At 34.8% G+C, this 25,763-nt stretch overlaps 2 pseudogenes; both read right to left on the bottom strand.

Annotated features, from left to right (window-relative positions):
* Window positions 1–25,763, bottom strand: part of LOC126755797 (uncharacterized) — a 107,518-nt pseudogene that overhangs the window by 11,636 nt on the left and 70,119 nt on the right.
* Window positions 10,881–11,083, bottom strand: LOC126757704 (small nucleolar RNA U3; annotated as a pseudogene).

The raw sequence follows: 25,763 nt of genomic DNA, 5'->3' as shown, positions 1-25,763 counted from the left end.
CACCAGAGGTGAGTCACTCTTGCAGTATATTCTAAATAGTAATCTAAGTATATGCAACAAGGGCGATAAGCCAACTTTTATTTTTCCAAGCTTGGATAGGTTTCCGGGGTGGGAGGAAGTGTTTGACCTTACGCTATCAACAGACACAGACAGTCTCGTTGTGGATAACTGGAGGGTATCCGATGAGTCTTCCATGTCGGATCACTCCTGGATACTCTTCAGCATCCGCGGGAGGTACAGTGCTCCTCTCACATACCGGAACCCTAGAAGAACAGCATGGGAAAAATATACCAGAATAGCAACAAAATGCCTCGAAAAGGGAGGCAATAAGAGTATCAGAAATCCTCAGGAACTAGATTCAGAAGTAGAGAAGTTGGAAAAAATCTTAACCACAACTTTCAATAAATCTACTCCGCTAACAGTTTTGAAAAAGAGAAAGTCTCTCCCCTGGTGGAACAGTGAACTCACGAATTTGAGAACACAACTAAGGAAAGCTTTCAATGAGAGTTTTAGAACCAAAATATGGCAGCCGTATAAAGATATTATGAGAAGATACAAAAAAAGCAGTCAGGAAAGCAAAAAACGACACTTGGCGATCTTTCTGCACATCGATAGAAAGTTGCAGAGAAACCGCTAGGCTGAGCAAAATGCTATCCAAAGAGCATATTAACACTGCCTACATTAGGACGGAGGGAAGTGATTGGACCTCCTCGGCAAAAGAGTCTCTGGAGGTACTAATTAAAACACACTTCCCCGGGAGTCAGCAAACACCTTCAACGAGGGTTCAACCAGAACCACCGATGAACGCAGCTGATTATCAAAGCCAAATAATAGACAAAAGCAAAATCAAGTATGCCATAAATAGCTTTGCACCATTTAAAGCGGCAGGTCCTGACGGGATTATGCCCATAATGTTGCAAAAACTGGTAGAACCAATGGTTCAAAGACTTGAAAATATATACAAAGCTAGCATTCTATTATCCTACATCCCAAGAAGTTGGAAAAGAAATAAAGTTGTGTTCCTTCCAAAACCTGACAGAAGAACACACGAAAATGCTAAGGACTTTAGACCTATAAGCCTTACCTCCTGTATGCTGAAGGTACTAGAAAGGCTAATAGATCTACACGTAAGAGCAATAATGGCGGAGAAGTTATCGAAGTCCCAACAAGCGTACATGAAAGGCCGATCAACCGAAACTGCCCTTCACGAGGTGATAAGTGTAATTGAAAAATCACTACACCACAAACAATACACCATGGCTGCTTTTCTAGACATGGGGCGCCTTCAATAACATAGAAGTAAATGCGATTATTAACTCTCTGGCACATGGTGGCATAGATGACATTGTGTGCAGATGGATACTATCGATGCTTGAGAATAGGAAGATTATAGTTTCAAACGGCGCTGCAACACAAACAAGCTATGTGAGTAGAGAGACGCCTCAAGGAGGGGTCCTCTCTCCGCTCCTATGGGTTGTAGCGCTGAACGAAATACTCCTCCAACTAAACGGTGGAGGAGTGAAAGCAGTGGCGTATGCAGACGATATAGTGTTGTTGGTATCAGGCATGTTTCCTTCAACAGTCAGCGAGATTATGGAAAGAGCACTTCGAAGGTTAAACCTTTGGGCTAAAAACAATGGACTAGGAGTTAACCCGAACAAAACAGAACTGATGCTATTCACAAGCAGAACCAAAATACCTCAATTTCAACTTCCGGTACTAAACGGTACAACACTCATTCTATCCCCCACAGCTAAATACTTGGGGGTGGAGATTAACACCAAATTGTCCTGGAAAATAAATATAAAAAAAATAATAAACAAAGCATACATGGCTTACTACACTTGTAAGAGAATCGTCAACAAGAAATGGGGCCTCAAACCAAGTATAGTCATGTGGATGTATACGGCGATCATAAGACCTATACTTACATATGGAGCTCTGGTATGGTGGCCATATACAAAGAGCAGCATGTGCGGGTGTTACTGGGGCAATCAGGTCATGTCCGACTGATGCGCTCAACGTGATCCTGCATCAACTACCAATGGAAATTTTTATTAAAAAAACAGCAGCTATTGCGGCGACAAGAATAAAAGAATTGGGAGTTTGGAACCAGCAGAACTATGGACATAGTGTAATTCTAAACAAGCTCACCATTAATAAATCAGACTACATTCTCCCAAAGCTGGACTTCAATAGACACTTCCAGGTAAGGATACCATCTAGACGAGAATGGAGAAGAGGCTCAATAGAAGAGGAGGATACCATCTCAGTCTATACCGACGGGTCCAAAATGGACTGCGGAGTAGGCACGGGAGTATTCTCTACTGATCTTGGCATATCTCTCTCTATACGTCTACCGAACTCGGCTAGCATCTTCCAAGCAGAAGTACTAGGCATAGAAAAAGCCTGCGAAGCTCTATTGGAAAACCACAGGAATATAAATAAAGCAACTATATTTACGGATAGCCAGGCGGTGCTCCTGGCCTTGTCTTCACCCATGACAAACTTCAGCACAGTACACAACTGCAAGAGAGCACTAAGCGCAATAAAAGACAAGCTCCAACTAAACTTAATCTGGGTTCCCGGCCACAGGAACATTTTCGCTAACGAAAAAGCAGACAAATTGGCAAAGGCAGAAGCTTTCCTCAACGAATCCGCGGCGGAGATAATACCAAGTCCGCTAGGATCAATCAAAGGAGAGATCAATAGACAATTTCAACAAATTGCAAATAACAGGTGGAAAAACATTACAAAATGCGTCATAACTAAACAATTATGGCCAACATATGACAGGAAAAGAACCAACGACTTACTAAATAGGTCAAGGAAAAGTATTTACAGAGTAACAGCTACCACAACAGGGCACTGGCCATATGGGGAACACGCATCCAAAATGGGTATGCCCTACAACGACATCTGCCGTGGCTGCGGAGTGGCAGGGAACAAGGAAACAATCTTCCACTTTCTCTGTGAATGCCCAGCTCTAGCACAGATCCGACACAAAACACTTGGAATCCATCTAGCACCAAACATTGAATGGATTTCCACTAAAAGCATATCGGACATATTATCATCGAAACCTCAAAATGGTTTGAAAGAGAAGGTGAAACATAATAGCAGATACAGGAGGTTCTACGAACAGTGCATCAAAATGGCACATCAAGTGTTAATTGAGCCCGATAGGGCTGCACTTCTACCTACCTACCTACCTGCATTTGAGTGCATATAATTAATGTTCCTTACTTTCCTTTTGAACTTTGTTCTACTACTAGTCCTCAGTCTTACTAAAGAAAAAATTCCAGCTCTTGCCATCCGAGAAGATAGCATCATTTTATTAGCTTTTAATCCGGAGTAGATCTCTCTCGCATTTTTATTTTAAAACTTTCGCCTAAAAACAAATATTTATTTACAATCACACAACTTTCTTTCACTACTTTGATGGAGCGCGAAACTTCTGCTAGCAGCATTAAGTTCTACATGGTGGGCCAAAAGAAACCAAGGGGTGTAAAAGTTTAATAACTTTTTCGTTTATTAATATTTTTTATTTTTTCTTTCAGATTATATAATATGCGAAAGGGAAATTTTTTTACACTAAGTATGAAAAATGATGTCTCTTAAATGACCGCCGTTTTCAGCTTCGCACCGATGGGTTCTTTTTAGAGCATTTTCCATAACATCTTTCAAAACTTGTGGCTGTAGCGTTCGAATTTCTGCACCAATGTTTGCCTTGAGTTCAAGGATTGTCTCTGGGTTGTTCACATACACTTGCTCCTTCAAATAACCCCAAAGAAAATTGTCGGGTGCTGTCAAATCTGGCGATCGCGCTGGCCAAATAATTTCCAAATTTCTGGAAATTATTCGCCCTCCAAAAATATGACTTAAAAGTGCCATTGTGTCTCGGGCAGTATGGGCAGTAGCTCCGTCCTGCTGAAACTACATACCAGGTCTGTTTTCAAGAGCAGGACGTAAAAAATTTTCTATCATTAAACTTTTACACCCCTTGGTTTCTTTTGGCCCACCCTGTATAACCATACTGCTCCTTTTCCACTTTTCTGATATTTAGAAGCTGATATAGACGCCAATTTCGTAAACTTAATCTTCGCTGTTGGAGAGTTTGGTTCTGGTGAATTTGCTTTAATTCGCATTTAAGCTTTTTATCTATCAGTGGTGAGTTGAAGATTGTATGCGCGGAAGGGAAGAGGAATGAAAAGTGTGAAATTAAAAATTATATTATGGGAAATAAGTAATCTTATTTGCGGACTTACGAAAAGTGCTTGCTACCAGAAGCTGTTATTGGTATGTAACGCAATTTTTAACACAACTAGAATTTGTTCGAGGGGTTTTGAAATTTAACTTTAGCATGATGCCATTTTATTGTTTTTTGTAATTTTGAAGTCATAAATTGCAAAACTTGAAATACTGAAATTTGATACACGGATTTGATACGTTTAAAATATTCTTAACGTTATGAAACAAAAGAATAAAACCGCAGGAATGTAAAACATCTAAAAAATACGAAACTGCATATATACATGTGATATTAGTCTCTTTCTAGAAACAAGTAGATTAGTGGGGGACATTTACACCATCAAATGTTTGTAGATTTAGATACATGTAATTATAGATTCAGTCTTGTGTTTGGCATTCTTATTGAATTATGTATCTTTATATTTTTAACCAGCTTAAAAATTAAAAACAATTAACTTCAACAAGTTTTTGGTTACTATTTTATATATATCTTTTTACTTTTTAACACTATACACGTGCTTTTCTTTCGGAAACGCAAACTGAAAATGATGGATATCCACTCTATCGGCGTCGAAAGGGTTTTATAGGAGCCGCATTAAAAATTGAAAACCGGGTAGGGCAACACTCACTTTTATGTGAAACCCGTAACTCAGGAACTAATTCGCCAATTACAACCAAATTGGGTGTATGAAGTTACCTAATCACTTCTGTGGTAAGCTGTGCAAAATCACCTGCTGTCTAAATCTTTCGTTTTACAGAATACCAGTTAAACATCAATAACAACATCAGATTCCAATTGGCACCAATATTATCCTCAAGGTTTTTAATTTTATCCCCAAAATCTGTCGGAATTGGACTATATCATTTCAAGGACGTATACACCAAAAACGTGAAGTTTAGAGATAATTATTTTGTCATGACAGCATATCGTTGTGATAAAAATGGGTAAATATCAGGTCAATACATCCTTAAAACCCCAAATATTTAATATAAATATTTTCGCAATTCCGGTTAACTTTATCCACATCTATCGATTAATATGCAGACATATTAATGAAAATCTAGAAAAAATATATTTTTATATCCTAAATAATGCATCTTCTTTCATATGCTTATAAATTTTTGATACAATACTTCTTACTTTTGATTAAAATATCAACGAAAATTCCGTATATCACTTTACCTCGCGAGAGTTTAAAATGTTTATTTTTATCCTAACTTGGCTCTTCCTTACTTGTTTTGGGTGAACAAAGTGTTTAAGGATGTAGATTAAAAGTCTCTGAGTATTGGAGGTATTGATCAGAAATCTACTATAACATATGGCAGCAATACGAACAGCTCAAATAATCGAAATCAAGGACTTGTACGGAAAACTTTTTTGAGTAATTCTTTAAGTCAATATTACTCGTATAATAATAAAATCCGAAGGAATTGTTCAGATCAGACTGCGATAGCATATAGATGCCATACAAATTAATGGACCAAAATTAAGGTTTTGTATGAAAAATGGAACATGTAAAGGGTATTTTAGTTCGATGCTGCTGAAGTTAACATTTGTTCTTGTTATAATGAAAACAATGTAAGTTATGGCTATACATAACTTTGTTGATATTATTGCAGAAAATTTCGGTCATACAGTTATCACTTTGTCAATTTTGGTATTTGAAGTAGTTGATTAAATCATTCGAATGCTAAATGAAACGCAGATATCAACGTGTTTTAATAGTGTTGCCACGTTTTCTTGCTTAAAATACATAACTTTATTTATCCCTGCTAACTGTTAATTCCAGTAATGAAACTACTATAATCGTACAGTTTATATGTGAAGTACAAATAATCAAAAAATGTAGAAATTTAGTCACATAACTTATAAATCTATGTCCATTACTACTACTATCACATTTCTATATACACGTATAATGACCCTGCCAGCCACGGCTAACCACTTTTCTAAATATTTCAATACAATTACTCTTTACTCTATTTTCTCTATACACTAACGCCAACCATTTTCGGGTTATTTTTTCTTTCATTTCTTGATTTATTTGAATGAGTGCGAAGGAGAAAACATAATTGTCAATAGTGCCAAAAGAAAATCCCAAAAAGGGTAATAAAAAACGATTGAAAGATGTCATTCGTGAACGTACCATCGTAAAGGAGGCCCGTACAACAAGAAGGTAAGTGAATGATTTTTATGTGATTTTTTTTAAAATAATTTGCAAATAATTACTTCATTTGTTTTTATAGCATTTGAAATCAGAACTGAATTGTAAATAGCATCAGCAGCAATATCATCAGAGCAGCAAATATAAATTGTTAAGTAACTATGTATAAGTGGGTGTTGTTTGAAATTGGATTGCGCAGTCCAATATAATACGCAAAAATTATTACATATGTACATAAGTATGTGGCTAAATGAGTTAGCTTCCCGCCCTCATGCGTCACTACACCACACAACACACCACTCACAAGCAACACTGGCACATACACCACACTTCAAGACAATAGTTTCCTCACACACCATACACCATATTGGAAGCAGGCGAAAGCAACACACACACACAACTACATACAGCTACTAATTCACCACCGCCCAACGAGAAAAAAGCTTCGTCCTGGAAGTGAACGGCCACTTTCGACCACGAATTTCGATACGTAAACATCGGCGGACGTTCTCTACTTGTTTTTCGAAAACTCGGCACGCAGCTCAACTTTCTTTCTACATTGCTTCGTATCTTCGGCAGCTCAACCATCTTTCTTTTGGTGATCTTCGACGCGCAGCAGCTCCACCAGTATATTATCAACGTTTCGAGTATCCCTTCCTTATAAATTTACAAACATACATTGTCAAGCCTCCACTGGGATCCGACCAGGGAGAGTTTTATTATACCATTTATCCGCCTGAAATAAAATTGTGATCCCTTTTTTCTCAAAATCTGATTTCCGGAGTTAGTGAAAAAGTAAGTGGTACTTCAAATAGTATGTATTTTATGCGTTTAAGGCGGCCTGCATAATCCAATATAATATATGAAAACAAATGTTTGTTTTATCAGCTAATATTATTCTTTTCTTTCAGATATTATTATGATTTTTATATAAATAATCTTTCTTTCAGACTCAATTCTATTTGTATTTAATATATTTTGTTGTTTTTTTCAGATACTAATGTATTAATCTTTTCTTTCAGGCATTATAATCTTTTTATATAGTTAGTCTTTATTTTCAGATATCAATAATTTTTTTATCGAACACTAGCTGACCCCGCAGCCGTTGTCCTGCGTGAAATTATGTGTTTTGAAATGAAAAGACAAAACTTCATATTGTGTTGATTATCATTTATTTGCGATTTTTCTACATTTTTTTCAATGTAACGCAGCTTGATAAACAATATTTTTTGGTTCGTGTTCCGGTGCGTAAATGTACAGAGAAGATGGTTTTCCAACTCGTGAGCGCGCCACGTATATCTGGCCGTTTGAAAAACATTGCATTTCCAAATTTATGCGACTATCCTGTTGATCTCTCAAATGCAATTTTCACGGAAAACGGAATACGTTTGAACTGAAATGGCAAATCTATAGAACTCAAAAGAAATCCGTAGAATCAAGCATTCTGCCCCTTGTATTTTATAGGTGCGTCACAATCTGACTGCGAAACATAATAACGACAGATCCAACTTTGAGACGCAAATGATGCAGTGTCATACCAAGCCTCTCCAAAGCATTTAGAAATTCCACTGGCTGGTGTCGTCCTCATTGTCAAGACGATCGATCGATTTGTATGGCCGCAAGTCTACCGGAATTTCACTTTGAATCTTCCAGTTTAAGTCAACAACATAGGTATTTGTGGCAGCTAAAATTGCGCGTGCACTCAAGGAATCGTATTTACGATAATTTGGCTAATGTTCGTATAAACATTCGTGATGAGCTCATCTTCGTGAATTGATAAACGGCATATGGAATTGATATCAAACCACCGGAAGTATCAACCGGTATTGATCCATTTCCAATTCTTAGCGTGTACGACGTAAAATGTCTTCGGCAATGTAAATTTTGGTCGTATCCCATAACTGATGCGGATTTGAAGGCTGATCATCGCGTGTGCGAACTTCAGTGGCATTCAAAATAGTTATCGCATCGTCCATCGTTTGATTGCAATGATTATCATGTTCCAGCAATTGTAATTGCTGGCATGCTTCTCAAAAAGTTGCACACACCGTACCATTCACAGTATGCAATGACTGAAGTTGGACCGCGTACATTAATCGACAGCAACCGAAGTTAGAATCAATCGTCGTTTTTCGGGTGGATTGTGTAAATTCGTCCGAATGCATTAGTTGAGAACACACCTGGAAATCAATCTACTGGTTGGCCTTGCTTTCTGCGCAACTATTTCTTGGACGATGCATTCCATGTATAATATCAAGGCATTTCCGAATAGAGCAATGTTCTCGCAAACGGATCACTGATGGAAGTTGAGAAAAAAGTAATCAATGTTAATTTTGTTGCTGGCGATATTTCCACCTACTGTACTGTACTCCTTGGGTTGAAATACACTCTTTGGCCATTCTCCAAATGAATTGCGAGACGCACAACAGTGGGAAAATGTTTGTGAATTGCAAAAGTAAATTTCATACGAAACGCTTCATTGCAGTTCACGTATCGACCCAATGACCGCCATGTTGCTTTTTTTGGTGACGTACTTGCAAACGTATTTGATCGATTTCACCAAACAGCAATACTCAAAATTTATTGATATGAAGTGGGATTGTGGTGTCCGCAAGGTCCATGAACCATATTGGTTTTCATCACTTTGTATAATACTGGTTCTTTCTCTGCATCAGGAAGTTCCGCAGAAATGATTTCATCAATTTGACCACCATCCACCATCCAACGAAAAATGTGTGCGTGTGGCAAACTACTCTTTTGCCACTCAACAGAGTACATATATCATCTAACAGCACCACATATACGTTGCTTCAAGATAAAGTCCATCAAACATCGTAACTGTTGTTTGAAAAGTCGTGCTGTGACATCGTGACGATCGCTTGCTGATTGGCCGCGTTCCATAATTCCGCACGTATGTCATCACATCCTGAGAGTATTTCTTGCCTTGCCTTGCCTTGCCTTGGGCTGCTATACGGTGATGGCAAAAAGAACGCCGACCGATATTAGCGCGACCTCTTCGTGGCTTCGTAACAAATTTCAATCTGTAATTGATCACTTTGTGTGAAACACACGTAAAGTTTTCACTGAATAATTTTCAATAAGTTTTCTTTTGAATAGTTGGAATAAAAAAGCAAGCTACCGAAATTGAACGATTCAAATAATTTACAAATCAAAATGTTAAAAAAACAAACAAAAAAATTGAAAAAAATAAATTTTGTACGAAAAAAAGTAATTTTTTGGAATTGTCCAATTTTCCAACTTCTTCGACTTTTCCTCAAGAAAAGCATACGGTTTTTTTATTTCTAAACCTTCCCCAATCCACAGCGTACAACCTCTGAAATTTTTATCAAGATTGGTTCAGCCGTTCTACAGCATTAGAAAAGAAAAGGGCTGTTTTTAGGTGTTTTTCGGCATTTAATCGAATTTTTTGCGCCACTCACTTAACTTAAAAAAAAAGGTTCGTAGATACGCGCGGATGAAGTTATACTTCTTAGTGATATTCCAAGAAATGCATATCATTTTGTATGAAAGAAAACTAGAAAACTTAAATTCACATTTTATAAATTTATTATGCACATAAAATGAAGAATAAAGCAAAGTCTAAATGAAGGAACTTTGACTAGAAAAGTAGTTCTGTCTCTTCGTTGCGGAAGAGAACATGCAGCGTAATCATCTCTCTTTTGTAATCCATCAACACGCGTTGAAGGCCCAGCAGTTATCGGTGCGCGTTCAGAAATTGAAATCATATTTTCATCACTTATCAATATACTTATTACATGTGCGCGCATTGACTTGCATGTTCATACATTCATATATACTTATATGTACATACATATATTTGCACACATTGCCAAACAAATAATGCACAAGCATACAAACATACATATGCGTACACATATGAATATGTCACCAACAAAAAATTGATCTTCACAAGCCAATATGGCAGCCAAATTGGCGAAGAACAAGTGTAGTACATTTTACAACAAAAACGATTTCATTCATAAACGCAGGCGCAAATTCCACAAGCGATCTTGCTTCATTCATAAAAACAGAGGCCGTAACATCTCCCCGAGCATGCCTTTGCCAACAAGTCGTCTTTTCGCTACGATGGCAAAAGCTAAAAATCATAAATTGCACAACTTTCTGGTGCTTCTCGCAAAAATCTGCGTCGATATGTATTCACGATCATACGTATACATACATACATATTTACGCATGTTTGTAGGCCAAGCAGCTACAGCGGCAAGGGGTGACAATCGGCAGCCATTACTTTACTTATGCCATAGAAATTCTATTGCTACGAATATGGAAATGACAACGAAATAATGCAAATATGCATATTTCTAAAGGTCATTAATTTCTTTGAAGAAATGAGAGGAATGAATGATCCTGAGAAGTATAGTCTTAACTTTTCAACAGCCAACGCAGAGCATTTCAACCAAAATGTATTTATTCATTAAAATCACCACTCAGAAGTCGTTTTATCCATTGTAAGCGAACGATTTTCGAAGAAACATCATTTCTAATATGCCACAAGACAAAATTAGAAATGAACTTCTTAAACCTCACGCTGTCAGATAAAACGATATACCTCGTCATCGCGGGTCGATTTCCAAAAAATGTAAACGAAGACTAACTACAGAAATGATCCTGTAAAGTATAGCCTTAATTTTTCAACAGCCAACGCAGAGTATTTCAACCAAAAGATACACAAAATAGTTGAGAATTCGCAGAAATGAAAGACAAAGGAAAGAAAAAGAAGCATAACTTCAATAATGCGCAAGCATACAAACATACATATGCGCCCACATGTGAATATGTCACCAACCAAAAATTGAAACATTGTTCTACAAAAACAACAACAGCATAAGCATGGTAACATTGTGTTGTTGGTAGAAAAGCCGAGCTGTGCCGAAAGAATCGAACAAACGATCGCCGATTGTCACCGCTTCGCTTGTTGCTCGAACATCTTCGCAGACAAGGTTGCGTTAGATTGAGCAAGGTTGCGCAACCTTTTCCGAACTCGCATAAGAAGTATAACTTCAAAAAGAATTGGCCAAATTGATCCAGCCGTTATTGAGTTATGCGCTTAGCAACACATTTTGCGATTCATTTTTATATATAAGAAGATATGTACATATTTGTAATTCTTACTATACTTTTTTATATGACACTGCTGGGTGAGCGCAACAGAGATGTATGATCACAAGTATACGTATGTACGTGTGAGGGGAAAAGTGGTAAAAATCTTCACGCGGCCTATGGCAATCTAACCACAATTTAACTACTTTTGAGGGTTTCTCAACCTACTGTCTCACCAGTTTTTTAACCGTTCTTGGCTGGCAGGGGAGGAATTTGTGATACTCAACGTATATAGAAACTTGCGTAGGTAATAGTGTTTTCAAGTTAAGGACAAAATGTCACCTAAATCTTTGCCTGAGTTCTAATTAAAATACTTAAGATGACAGTGGAGTAAATATCGTCATTTAAACCAACTACACAACCTACATTTATATAAATTAATGTTTCACATGTACATATTTATGCACAGTAATTTGTTGGCTTGCAGACTTGTACCACAACTGATTTTCATTGGATGCAACAACAAGAATTGTTGCGCCGAATGATGAAAATAGCGATTAATGTGATTGTTACTACATTCTTAAGCTTGCTCTCTGCTTGAATTCCATTGTGATGCCTGTGGCCCGTCCACTCTTCTCTCTCGCTAGACTGTAACTTAAAAGGCTATCAAATAATCTTGCTACATTATTTCACTACGGTCTGAGACATACTTGTACTTTTGGTTTTGACTGTGAATTTCTGCATTCAAGTATGTTCATATATGTACTTTGGCTGTTTCTGCTGCCTCTTCTTCTTTTGCTGTCGCCTTAATTAAGAAATTGCATAATAAATTCCTGTCGAAAAGCGTAAAGTTATAAATAACAGTCACCACATTGCCACAAAGCGAAGATTTATTGAAATTTTAGAGCTGCTGACATGCCTCTCCGCTAACTCAACTGAGTCTACGGACACATTATACCAATATGCCCGCTGGGCTTGTAACATGACTAGCGGCAAAATATGTGCGCGTTCCGGAATTTTTCACAAAAGCCAAGGCGTTGGCATAATTAATGTTATTTTGTTTGTAGTGGTGTGAAAGTATTTTTAGATATGCTTTGTTAGGCGTTTAAAGGAATAAATACATACATATATTAATATAAAACCAGTACATGTGATACGAAGTGTGCTTGTGAAAGATTTACATATGTACGTTAAGATAAAATAAGCATAGTAAAGTAATGCAGCTTATTAGAGATCACAAAAAAAGTATTCCGATTTATAAAACAGCAATCTCAAAAAACATAAGACTTTGCTCAGATGTGCATATTAAAATAATATATTTTGTTTATAAACTTGTGACTCTATACTGCATTTGTAAAACATTCTTCTTTTAAAGTGCCAATGTTTCGAAAATACCATTCGTTCCTTCCGAGTAACAATTATAGGCTCTACCGTATAATGAATGCAGTATTTGTATTCTATTCGAAAAAAAATTGGCAGTAAAATAACTTACACCCCTATTCTGTGCACTTGACAAATTCAACATATTTCTAATTTGTCAAAGTTTTATATTTATCAAGCATTTGGTATTCTGTGTCTGAAATAAAAAGCTCTTTTCTTTATAAGTTGTTAAGATGTCAAATGCTCTTGACAGCAGTTATGTGCTCGTTATGAATTAAATATTTGATTGTGCATCTTGTTGTGAAAATGGAAGATATTTTACTTTTGTTATTATTGTTAAACGAAGATGAAAATTGTGAGAATAGGAATCGCGCGCGGCATTTAAAAAGTTTACGCGACGATAACAATCCATTTTCTTTGAGCGAGAATACCTTTGTGCAAAATTTTAGATTAACTCGTGAAATTTGCCGCCGCCTAATTGATGAACTGGCCCCACATGATAATCAGAAAACGTCACTACCTTTAACTGTAAGGGTTCTAGCAGCTTTGAACTTCTTTGGACACGGCTCATATCAGAAATGTGTAGGTAACAACGTTTACTTGCCCATGAGTCAGTCATCCCTTTCGAGAAGTGTGCGAGCTGTAGCAAAACTTATTGTGAAGGTGAAGGGAGGAGAAATAAAGTTTCCCAGTTCAATAGAGGAAGAAACTTTTATTCTAAAAACTATTATTCATTGCTCCACCATCAAATAATGTCGAACGTCCTCTTAATTTATATTTAAATAGAAAAGGATTCTACAGTATCAATGTTGAAGCAGTAAGTTTTGTTTTTGCATGCACATACATATATGCCAATGCAATTTTTGAATGTATCGCTTTTTAGGTTTGCGATCACCAATTATGTTTTACATTTGTAAATTCTAAATTTCCGGGTGCAACACATGACTCTGGAATTTGGGCAACTTCTGACCTACGAGAACATCTCATTCGTCAGCTGACTAATACGTCTGAGCAACAACGGAGAGAATCTTGGCTTCTTGGCGATCAGGGTTATCCTCTAGAACCGTGGCTTTTAACACCAGTGGGAACACCTAATACCCATAAAGAGCAAAAATACAACAAATTACATGGTTCTTCAAGAAACTGCATAGAGAGAGCATTTGGTGTTTTAAAATCTCGCTTCAGATGTTTGTTGAAGCACCTAGTTCTACATTATTCACTCTAAACTTCCGCTTTGTTTGTTAGTACTTGCATTATATTGCATAATATAATGACGAAAGCAGGCATTACGTTCAACGAAATAGATGACGGGATTCCAGAAGACTTTGATTCTCCAATTAATGATTATAACTCTTCACAGTACATGCGCGAAGGTGAAAGAACAAGATCAAGATATATATCAACTCTTTAGTTATATATGTATATACAGAAGCCAATCCATATTCTTATGTACATATATAAATGTTCTCACAATTCGACTTTCGAAATACACTACTTACTTCCATTGTTTGTTTATTTATTTCTCCTTTTTGTTAAAAGAAAACAAATTGAAATTTCCATTCCATTTTTTTTATTCTATTATAAAACAAAAAACCAAACTTAATTCCATAAAAATGTTACACATACGTTATTTCAATTTTAATTAAACTTTAGATATTATTTTTCATTACTATTAAACGATTTCATAAGTTCTGTTATAGAACTAGTTAGGCCTTGAATTACCTGCATCATTTCACGATGCTCCCGTCGCCTCTCTTCCTCAGCAGCATTCCTTTTTGGTATATCAGCTATCAAAGTGCTGATAAACTTATTTCGTGCACTTCGCGATAGCACCAATGTACAAATTAAGACAGTCTTTGCTTAAGTCTGTACTGTGAGAGTTCACTTTTGACTCTGGTTTTCTTTATTAAAATTTCTTCCCTCAATACATTTCTTAATTCTAATTTCTTAACTATGTATATATGTATATGTGTGTATGCTTAGTGTGCATACACATGTGTAAATATGTATTATATTTTTATTGCATTTTTCAGATACCAACGCATTGATATTTTATAGTATTTTAGATTAGTGCATCTAACGCACTTATACACATACGTACACACGCTTGATACTTTCTTATCTGTTGCTTGTGTGCATTAATATTTCGAGTATGTATATTTTGTATTTTAATATTAGTATTATGTATACTCTAATTTATGAGTTTTCTTTTATGTGCAATGATTTTCACATTTTTATGAGCAAGTCTCATATTACAATTTTGTTGCTTACCATTGCACTTGACATTTAGTGGACTGTATATACTTTTTATTTAATTTATTGTTTACATGTATATTTTTATGTATTAATGTAAGTGTCAAAAATATAATTTTGTATATATAATTCTATCTTAAGGTTACAAAACTTTCATGTTCATATCTTTATGAACATTCTGCCAGGGGCCAAAGTTGTATCTTAACTTTACTTGTATATTATGTTTTATTATTAATATTTTTTAATTATGTCTAACTGGAAGTTCAAATGGAACAGTCACAGTTCTTGTTACACATTTGGATCTTATATATAAAATAGTAATGATTAATGCTATTATCAAAACTAATGTTAGCGAAACGTGACCACTTACGTGATGAAAATGTATACCTTTTAATTTTATATTTTCTGTTTTGAGGAGTTCTATTTGTTGTTTAAGATGTACGATATCTTTGGTATTGTTTATTAATGTTGAATCAAAAGGTTTTATTTGTAGTTCTGGAATATCTTCAATATCTTTAACCCAAGAAGAGGATAGCAATTCTTTTTTAATTTCAGATTGTATGTGATGAGATGCTGTTACAGTTACTCCTTCATGCCGGACTGTGCATCCTTCTCTTATTGTCATAATGCCTTGACTAGGGATTTCTATATGCATTTGTTGATTATTATCACATTCTAGATATATCATTGCTTTGCTAAATAATTTGTAAAGTCACCGATTTTGAAAAGATAATTTTATCCAAACGTTTTCATTTGTAGAAGGTTTGAAATCACATGCTTCATTTTCTAATTGTTTTAAAGCTGCTACTTCACATGAATTATCCGTCACTGATTTCCAAGCTAAATTTCCAGGACATTGGTAATGATTCTCTGAGTTAGTAGAACATTTATCTAGATCTACTTGGTTTATAAGTGAATATTGATTCAAATCAAACTTGTATATTAAATATTCTGCCTTTATTTCTGGAATAATCATATTCCCTTTGTAATTTATTGGAAGTGGATTTAATTTATATACGTTTGACGGTTCATACGATATTAAGGGAATTTCTAGGTTTATGACTAGCCGTGAATCAACAATTAAACCTTTAGCAGACATCGATTTATAAATTTCTTTTAATTCGTTACCCGATTGTCTTCCAGGTAGTATTAATTTGTGTGGTAGTTTGTTTCTAATAAATTCAATTTCTTTATTAAGTTGCGAAGGCTTTAATAGTTTTGGATTTATGCGACCATGATTTATGTCAATTAGAAGATTAATTATTGAAGTTTGGATTTCTTCACATTCGTCCATAACTATTCCTATTGAAATGGTTAATATTTGAAACATCAAGGTCATTCGTTCAGCATTTTGATCTTTTATTAGTTCGTTATAAAATTTATTAAGTTGTTGATTCATTTTCTCAAAATTACGGTTAACTTCATCTGTTGTCTTTTTTAATATATTTATGGTAGAATCAAATACCGATGTCTGCCTTTTAAACAATTTTGCTATATCTTTTTGGTTGGTCGAAAATATTTCTAATATTTGATTCCATATTTTCTCGGTCATCAGCATCCATAATTCCGAATAATATATGGTAAATTGAACCAACGAATTCGAATGGTGCTCGCTTTTTTCTATTTTGTTTTTTCATAAACAATTCATTATTTGCTTTAAGACTATTATATTTGTCATTTAAAGTTGCAGTAATCATTATGCAGGCATCTTCGTGATAGGTCAATATTTTGCATTGATTTTCAAGTCTGTTAATAAATTCTTGTATTTTATGCATCCGATCATAATAAGTACCTAATTCGTAATAGACTATTAAATTCCATTTTGAATTTATTATGTCCATTTTACTAATCGGTTCCAAATATATTGCTGTATTATTTTTTAGTTTAGTCACTGAAGCTCCTGATTTAGATGTATCATTAATGTATAATGACTTAGTTTGTGTTGCTAGCATGAGTATCGTTAAGAACCACATCATCAATTTGCTTGATTTACTCGGTCGTTCTGAGGTTGCAGTATTTTTTGTTATTCTCGAAGTCAGCAAACTTGTCACATGATTTGCTTCCTCTGCTCTACTGCTGTTTGTTACCTCCAGTGGGCATAATTTGTGAACGGGCCGTTTAAGTATGCCATTTTGTAATTTTAGAGTTACAACTCTTATATTTCCATCCTTTCCCGGATCAGTTTCAATAATTTTTCCTAATGGCCATTTGGCTGGATGAGTTTCTTCATCTTTAATAATAACTATTTGTCCTTGTACGAGATTAGCTTGTTTGGTTTTCCATTTCATGCGTTGTTGCAACATTACAACATATTCGCTTTCCCATCATTTCCAAAAGTCTTTTTTAAGTTTTTGTATTAATTTCCATCTATCTAATGAACCTATTTGGTTATCATTAATTGCTTCAGGACAATCTATTATTGGACATCCTATTAAAAAATGGCCAGGCGTTAAAACGTCTATATCGCTTTCACTATCTATCGCACATAAAGGTCGTGAATTCAGTATTGCTTCAATCTGTGATAGCAAAGTAATCATTTCTTCAAATGTCAATTTAGTTTCGCCTATCACTCTTTTTAAATGATATTTCACCGACTTCACTCCTGCCTCCCAAATTCCTCCGAAGTGAGGAGCTGCCGGGGGCCCGAAATGCCATTGAATTTTATCTGCTTCTAATATGGGAGCTACGGCTGAATTATTTTTGATTGCCATTTTAAAATCTCGGTCTAATCTTTTACAAGCTCCGACAAAATTTGTTCCATTGTCCGAATATATGTAGTATGTCAGATGGTAATGGAGTAAAACAACACCAATTGATTTATCTAAAATTATAAATGTTTATTTTTAATGAACAAATTATATCACATGTGTTATAACTACTAACCTAAAATTAGAAAAATCGACAATTAAGGTTTTTTACTTCCAATACTTTAGTAGATCGACGTTGTATTACTTTAGTTAATTATACTAGTTATTTTAGAATGATGATTCAATTACTAATTAAGTTAATAAAAGTACGTTGTATAATTCTCTTTGTCATGAATCCCGTCTGTCCATACTCTCCTTCTGTTCGGTATCGTTCACACACCCAGTTATAAGGCTGCGTTCACATACTCAGTTATAAAGCTGCGTTCACATACTCAATTATAAGGCTGCGTTCACATACTCAGTTATAAGGCTGCGTTCACATACAGTATGCAAAGCTTACATCTCCCCCCCCTAAAATTTGAACTTAACCGAGGTTAATTTCAGAATCAAATTGGGGAATGAGCTTTGTCACATGGTACAGTACCAAGGATTTTTTCTTCTTCCCAGTGTTGATTTTACATAGTGAGTCTGATATCATTTCTTCGATCTCAAATGGGCCAATTCTAATCTCATCCACTTTACATCTGTTTAACTTATTGCAGTCCATTATGTAAACCATATCGCCTTTTTGAAACTTGTAATCTATTCTATTTCTGTCAAAGATGGCCTTGTTCAATTTATGTGATTTTTTTGATCTGAGAAATGCTGTAAGTCGGTCTTTTTCCAGTTCCCCTGGTTCCACTTGTTTTATCTTTAGTTCCATTGGTAGTACATCGGTTGGTTCTCCACTTAAAAGATATAGAGGCGAATAACCTGTCACTGTGTGGTTTGTTGAGTTATAGGCTTTAACGCAATCCATTGCCACGGTTGTCCAAGCTGTTCTATTTTCTTTGCTATTCAAGGCAAATCTAATCCTATTTACCAGTGTCTGGTTCAGCCTCTCATTTATACCATTTGAAAAAGGAGAATCCACGGCTGTAAAAATTAAATTAACAGAGTGATCTTTTAAATATTTTTTAAACTCTTTTGAATTCAGTGCTGGATATTGATCGGAGAGTAATATCTGAACTTTATTGTCCTTGATTACTTGATCTACCAGTTTTATAAAGTCCTTAGTCAATTGTGTCTTTGAGCATGAAATGTAAGCATAACGTGTGAAATGATCTATTAGCAAGTGAAGATACCTTTTTGAGGACCTGTTGCCACCAAATCCTCCTACTGTGTCTATGGACATGATTTGGAATGGTTTTTCTGCAGGTCCTAATTGTGACATGAGTCCGTAATTTCTATTTAGTCTTAACTTGTTTTTTATACAGACTTCACATTGACGGCAAATCAACTTTATATTATCTAGAAGGTTCGGTGCTGTGTAAAAAGGTCTTATTTTTGACTCAATCTGATTTATACCCACATGACACAAATGTTCGTGCACCTTTCTTATTAACACCTTACTGTAGTCTTCGGACAAAATGATTTTTTTTTTCTTGTTGTTCCGTTTGTAATATATACCATTCTCTTTTGTGAAACTGTGCTTGTTTTTTAAGGTAGGGTTTCTGTTCTGGTCCTCTAATATTTCTTCAATCCTTACAATATTTACTGTTTTCAACTTATCTTCTTCATTTTCGTGGCTCTCATACACAGGACCTGGGTTGTATTTTATTACAAAGTTGTTGTGTGTAATGAGTCATGTCTCCTAGTTCATCATCTGTTCTGTTCTTTATGTTTAAATTTTCTAATGGCTTGTGATCTGTATAAATTGTGAATGAGTTTCCTATTAGCCAATGTTGCCAAAATTTTAAACTTTCTTTAATGGCCAAACATTCTAAAAATACTGCTTTCTTCTTTTTGTGTGACTCATGTAACTTTTTTGAAAAATATGCCACTGGTTTGATTTCTCCACATTTCTGTGTTTGTTTGAGTATTGCACCAATTCCTTTTATACTTGCATCAGTGTAAATAAATGTTGGTGCTTCTCTATCAAAAATGGCTAGAATTGGGGCAGAGCATAAATATTTTTTTATTGTTTGGAAAGCTTTTTCACAGTCAGCTGACCAATCAAAATTGATGTTTTTTCTAAGTAAATTGTGTATTGGGTCAAGAGTTATTGTAGCATTAGGAATATACTTGTTATAAAAATTTACTTTACCCAGAAATTGTCTTATTTGTTTCTTGTTCTGTGGTGCTGGGAATTCCGCTATAGATCTGAGGTTATCTTTTAAAGGTGTAATTTTGTTACCTTCTACTATATGTCCCAAGAATCTTACTGACTTTGCTGCAAATTTACATTTTGTTAGCTTCAGACGGAATCCTTCCTCAGTAATTGCATCCAGCAGTTTTGATAAATGCTCCAAATGTTCCTTAAACGTTTTCGAAAACACCATAATATCATCAATATAGTTCATCACAAAATTTGATAGTTTGTGTTTTTTTATTATATTAGTGAGAATTCTTTGAAATATAGCAGGTGATGTTTTCAATCCAAAAGGGAGGCAAGTCCACTGATAGTGCCCTTCTTGTGTAACAAAGCCTGCCTTTGCTCTGTCACTGATCCTCATTGGTATAGACCAAAAAGCAGAATTAATATCGAGAGTAGTAAACTACTTACAGTTTATTGTTTTTACCAGTAAATCTTCTATTAGAGGAAAAGGCTGTGGCTGTGGGATAATAATCTTATTGAGGTCTCTAAAGTCAATACATAATCTTGACTTTTTCCCTTCATCACGTTTTAACGCCAATGTTACTGGTGCTGCGAATGGGCTATAAGACTCTTCGATTAACCCATTCTTTAGCAATTGTTCGATTTGCTTCTCTATTTCGTTTTTGTCATCTAAAGAGCATCTATATGGTCTTTTTGAGCAATATTTCTCTACTTGCAAGTCTATGAATGCTTCATAGTTTTTCACTTGGCCTAAATCATATTTATCTTTGGCAAATATGTGTTTATAATCATTTAATAGTGCACTTATTTTAATTTTTTGGTCATGTTCCAAATGTGTAGTATCTATATCAAATTTCTTCACGTCTATACCCTCATTGGAATTTATTTCATAATGTAATATTTCTGACTTGAACTCTTTGGTTTCAGTTTCTTGATTACTATTTTTTTTATCTTCAGAGTGGCTGATATATTCATTTGCACTTTCGCTGGCATTTTTCTGAAGTTGGATGTTTAAATTCCCATCATGGGTCAACCCAAACCGCTTTATTGTATCCAGTCCCAAAAGCAAATCTTGAGTGAAGTTTTTATCATTGCAAATGAATGCATTTATTTCCTTTTTAATATTCAGTATTTCTCCTTTTAATTTTATTAAGCCTGTTGTTTTGCCCCCACCACCAATTGTGTTAAATTTATTTTCAAAGTAATTCTTCTTAAAATTTGTTACTTTTATCAATTTTGAATTTATTAAGGTTATATTCGAACCAGGATCATAGATGCCTGTGCATTTTAGTATGTTATTCAGTATAACCTCAACTTCTATTAGTGGGGGAATATTTAGTTTTTTGTATCCTGAAATTCATCAATCTCCAACATCAAGTTTTTACAGTGTTTGCCACTGTCATTCTTGTCTTCCTTAAACCAACATAAGTCTTCAGAGTGAAATCTGCTTTTCTTTCCCATCTTGTAACATATCTGACAAGCTGTTTTTTTTTTATATTCCGCTTCTGATTTTGTGAAGCGTTTTGTTTCAGTAAAATGTTTTGGCATATTTTTATTCTGATTTTCATGCATTCGTAGGGCACTAAACAGGAGAGTTGGGTCCGTTATCTCTTGTCTATCCAGTTTACTTGTAATATAAGTTGGCAATCCTGCCACAATCAAGTCTGTGAGAGTTCTAGTATCTATTTCAATGTTATATTCTAGTAGTAATCTTTGCTTCTTCAATGCATATTCCAGCAGAGAGCCCTTGAAATGTTTGAAATTCAGTGCATACATTACAGAAGACCAACTTTTATCTGCGAATGTTGCGGAAAATTTACTTGCCATATTTTCCACAGCGAGTCTAAGCCGTGTTTAATTAACATAGACTCATACCAGTCATTCTCTGAGTCATTCAAAAATAATCTCAAAGCACTAATTCTTTCTGTATCACCATTTAAATTAAATCTTGTACATTCACTTTCAAAACTTTGCAACCATTGTTTGGCATTAGTGATCTTGTTATCAAATTTCTTTAAAACAAATTTTTCATTTAATTTGTTTAAATTGTTATGATTTTCTTTGTTGACATTAGATTTATCGCTTAGTTTTTCTAATATTTCCAATAATTTTCCATCCATAATGGAGTGGCTTGTGACTTGAGTCATTTCTTGTAATATATAATCATTAAACACCATATTTCCAACATCATCTTTGTATAGTAGTAAAATATCACTTGGCAGGGACATCCACACTTTTCTAGTATGACCTCTTCTCTGTAATGTTTTTTTTAATCTTCAAAAGTTCTGGTAACTTTATCAGTTGAGGGTGGTGTTTTACTGCTTGAAAACCTGGCGGCATGAGATATGTCGTTCCATCCTCTTTTGTTATTGATTTTATGATCATTATGTTATTCTTTGGATCTTCGTCTGCAGCCAGCTCAACTTCAAATTGTAATCTCTCCATGATCTACTACGTACTATGAACTCTGACAATTGTCGATTTGTAGTATGTCAGATGGTAATGGAGTAAAACAACACCAATTGATTTATCTAAAATTAGAAATGTTTATTTTTAATGAACAAATTATATCACATGTGTTATAACTACTAACCTAAAATTAGAAAAATCGACAATTAAGGTTTTTACTTCCAATACTTTAGTAGATCGACGTTGTATTACTTTAGTTAATTATACTAGTTATTTTAGAATGATGATTCAATTACTAATTAAGTTAATAAAAGTACGTTGTATAATTCTCTTTGTCATGAATCCCGTCTGTCCATACTCTCCTTCTGTTCGGTATCGTTCACACACCCAGTTATAAGGCTGCGTTCACATACTCAGTTATAAAGCTGCGTTCACATACTCAATTATAAGGCTGCGTTCACATACTCAGTTATAAGGCTGCGTTCACATACAGTATGCAAAGCTTACATATATATGTTGACTTTTACCTCTTCTAGCAAAAAATCTTTTCAAAGCAGCTAGGAACGCTTCGGTTGTTAAATCACTTACTGCTTCTAAATGAAAAGCTTTTGTTGCCATACAAACAAATACAGCTATATATCCTTTAAATGTTTTTTGTCCTCATCCTTTTGAACATATCATATGAATCGGTCCTGCATAGTCTATACCAACGTGTGTAAATGGAATTGACATAGATACTCGGAATTCTGGAAGATTTCTCATTAATTGTTTTGCTACTTCTTTGCGGTAACGTACGCATCTAATACAAGTTCGAATTGTCTTTTTTATAGAATTCTTCAATCCAACAATCCAGTAATTCCTTCTAATCATTGATTCCATTAACTTGTTTCCTCCATGTAAAGTTATTTTATGAATATTTTCAATTATCAATGATGACAAATGTGACTTATTTAATATTATTGGGTGCTTTTGATTAAATTGAAGATTTGAATTACCCAATCTACCTCCTACACGAAGGATTCCCTTATTATCCAAAATTTGATTTAAGCTTGCAATGCTACTTTTATGATTAATTTCTTTTTTATTTCTAAACTCTGAATTTCCTCTCTAAATTGTAATTTTTGCTGATATCTTATTAACATTTCTTCAGCTTCCTTCATTTCAGATTTAACTAAGTATTCAGGGCATTTTTTCCCTCTTATTCTTTTTACAAATCGCAAAATATAAGCTACTACCCTTATATATTTGCTTAAACTAGAATATTTAAGTATTACCTTATCCAAGAAATGTAATTCCTCTGAGGTTGTCACATACGTTGCATCGATTTGAATAATCTTCTTTATTGGCCAATGATGTTCCTCTTCTCGCAACCATTTTGGTCCCTTCCACCATAGATCGTGTTCTATTAGTTTGTTCGCCAGTACCCCTCTGGTTGCTACATCAGCTGGATTGTCCTTTGTTCCAACGTGTTGCCATTTCGCATTGGAAACAAGTAATTTGATTTCTTCTATTCGTGTTCTAATAAATCTGTCTTTACTTTGGCAATTATTTATCCATGCTAACGTTATAGTTGAATCGCTTCAAGCAAATATTTTCATTTCTCTGTTGATGACTGTTTTTATCCTTTGCAGCAATTTAGCAAGTAGGTGAGCCGCGCATAGTTCCAGTTTTGGTAACGTTTTCTTATTTTTAATTGGATTCACTTTAGTTTTACCAGCAACAATTGTTATAACTGATCCAACTTTAGTATATACAACTGCTGCATAAGCTTTCCCTGAAGCATCTGCGAATCCATGTAGTTCAAATTTAAAGTTGTTTTTAGTTTCAAACCATCTAGGAATTTTTATTCGTTTTATCTCTGGTATATGCTGCATAAACTCTTGCCATTCTTTTGTTAAATTCTCGTCAAGTAACTCGTCCCAGTTGAGTTTCATCAACCAAAGTTTCTGTATAAATAACTTTGCTATAACGGTTGTTGGTGAAAGCCATCCCATTGGGTCGAAAATTCGCGCTAAATCAGACAAAGCTTGTCTTTTTGTAACCAGCTTTTGCGTTGAAAGATTCGTATTAAATTCAAACATGTCTTTGGTAGGATGCCATTGAATACCCAATGTCTTTATTGTTTCGTCTTCTGCTATTTTTATTACTTCATTCGCGTTATTTACCGGAATTGTTGCTATGATTTCACTGTTGTTTGACATCCACTTCCTTAAGTGAAATCCATATTTTTGTAGCTGTTTCGATATTTCATACTGAATGGCCTTACATTCATCTATTGAATTCCTGTCATTAAATCGTCCATGTATAAGTCGTTTTTAATGATGTTTGAAAGCAAATAGTTGTGGGACTCGCATAGTTTGGCAATTTCTTGTAAAGTTCTCGTTGCCAAAAAAGGAGCTGATGCTGTCCCATATGTAACTGTTTGAAGTTTGTATTCTTCTATCGGCTCTCCTTTTGTTTCTCTCCACAATATACGTTGGTAATCTTGATCACTATCTGTTATTTTAATTTGTCGAAACATCTTTTCAATATCACTAGTTAATACATATTGCCAAAGTCTCCATTTGATTATAATGTCAAATATATCTCTTTGAAGTCTCGGTCCTATGAAGAGGATGTCAATTAAACTACTTCCATTTGTAGTTTTTGCAGACGCATCGAAAACTACTCGTAGTTTAGTCGTTCTACTGTCTTCTCGAATCACTGCTTGATGTGGCAAATAGTATTTTCCGCATTTATTTTCACTTGCTTTTTCCATGTGGCGCATTTCTGAATATTCTTTCATAAATTGCACATATTGTTGTTTTAACTCATTATTTGTAGCGAACCTTTTCTCAAGATTAAGAAACCTCGCCATAGCTTGTTTGCGAGAATCGCCTGATTCTTTTTTTTGTTTAAAAGGTAGATTGACGACAAATCGATTATTTCCATTTCTTACTGTTGTTTTTTCAAAAATTCTTAGGCATTCATCATCATCTGCTGTATCTGCTGGAGTTGTAGTGTCTTCTATTTCCCAAAACTTCTCCAATGTTGTAGTAACCGCTGCTAAAATTGTATTGTTTTTTCTCGGTTGTTGTAAAACTCCCGACAATATCCAGCCCAATTTCGTAGCTTGACCTAGTATTCGATCCTTTTTAAATATACCTTCTTCTAGTATGTCAGCATATATGTCACTTCCAATGACAATATCGATTCGATCTGATTTATTGAAATTGGGATCAGCTAAAGTGTAGTTTTTCAATTGTTCTATATCCCATT

The sequence above is a fragment of the Bactrocera neohumeralis genome, chromosome 4 (assembly GCF_024586455.1).
Source record: "Bactrocera neohumeralis isolate Rockhampton chromosome 4, APGP_CSIRO_Bneo_wtdbg2-racon-allhic-juicebox.fasta_v2, whole genome shotgun sequence".
Taxonomy (NCBI): domain Eukaryota; kingdom Metazoa; phylum Arthropoda; class Insecta; order Diptera; family Tephritidae; genus Bactrocera; species Bactrocera neohumeralis.
Note: the sequence above shows the minus strand (reverse complement) of the source record. Positions and strands in the feature narration are given on the sequence as shown.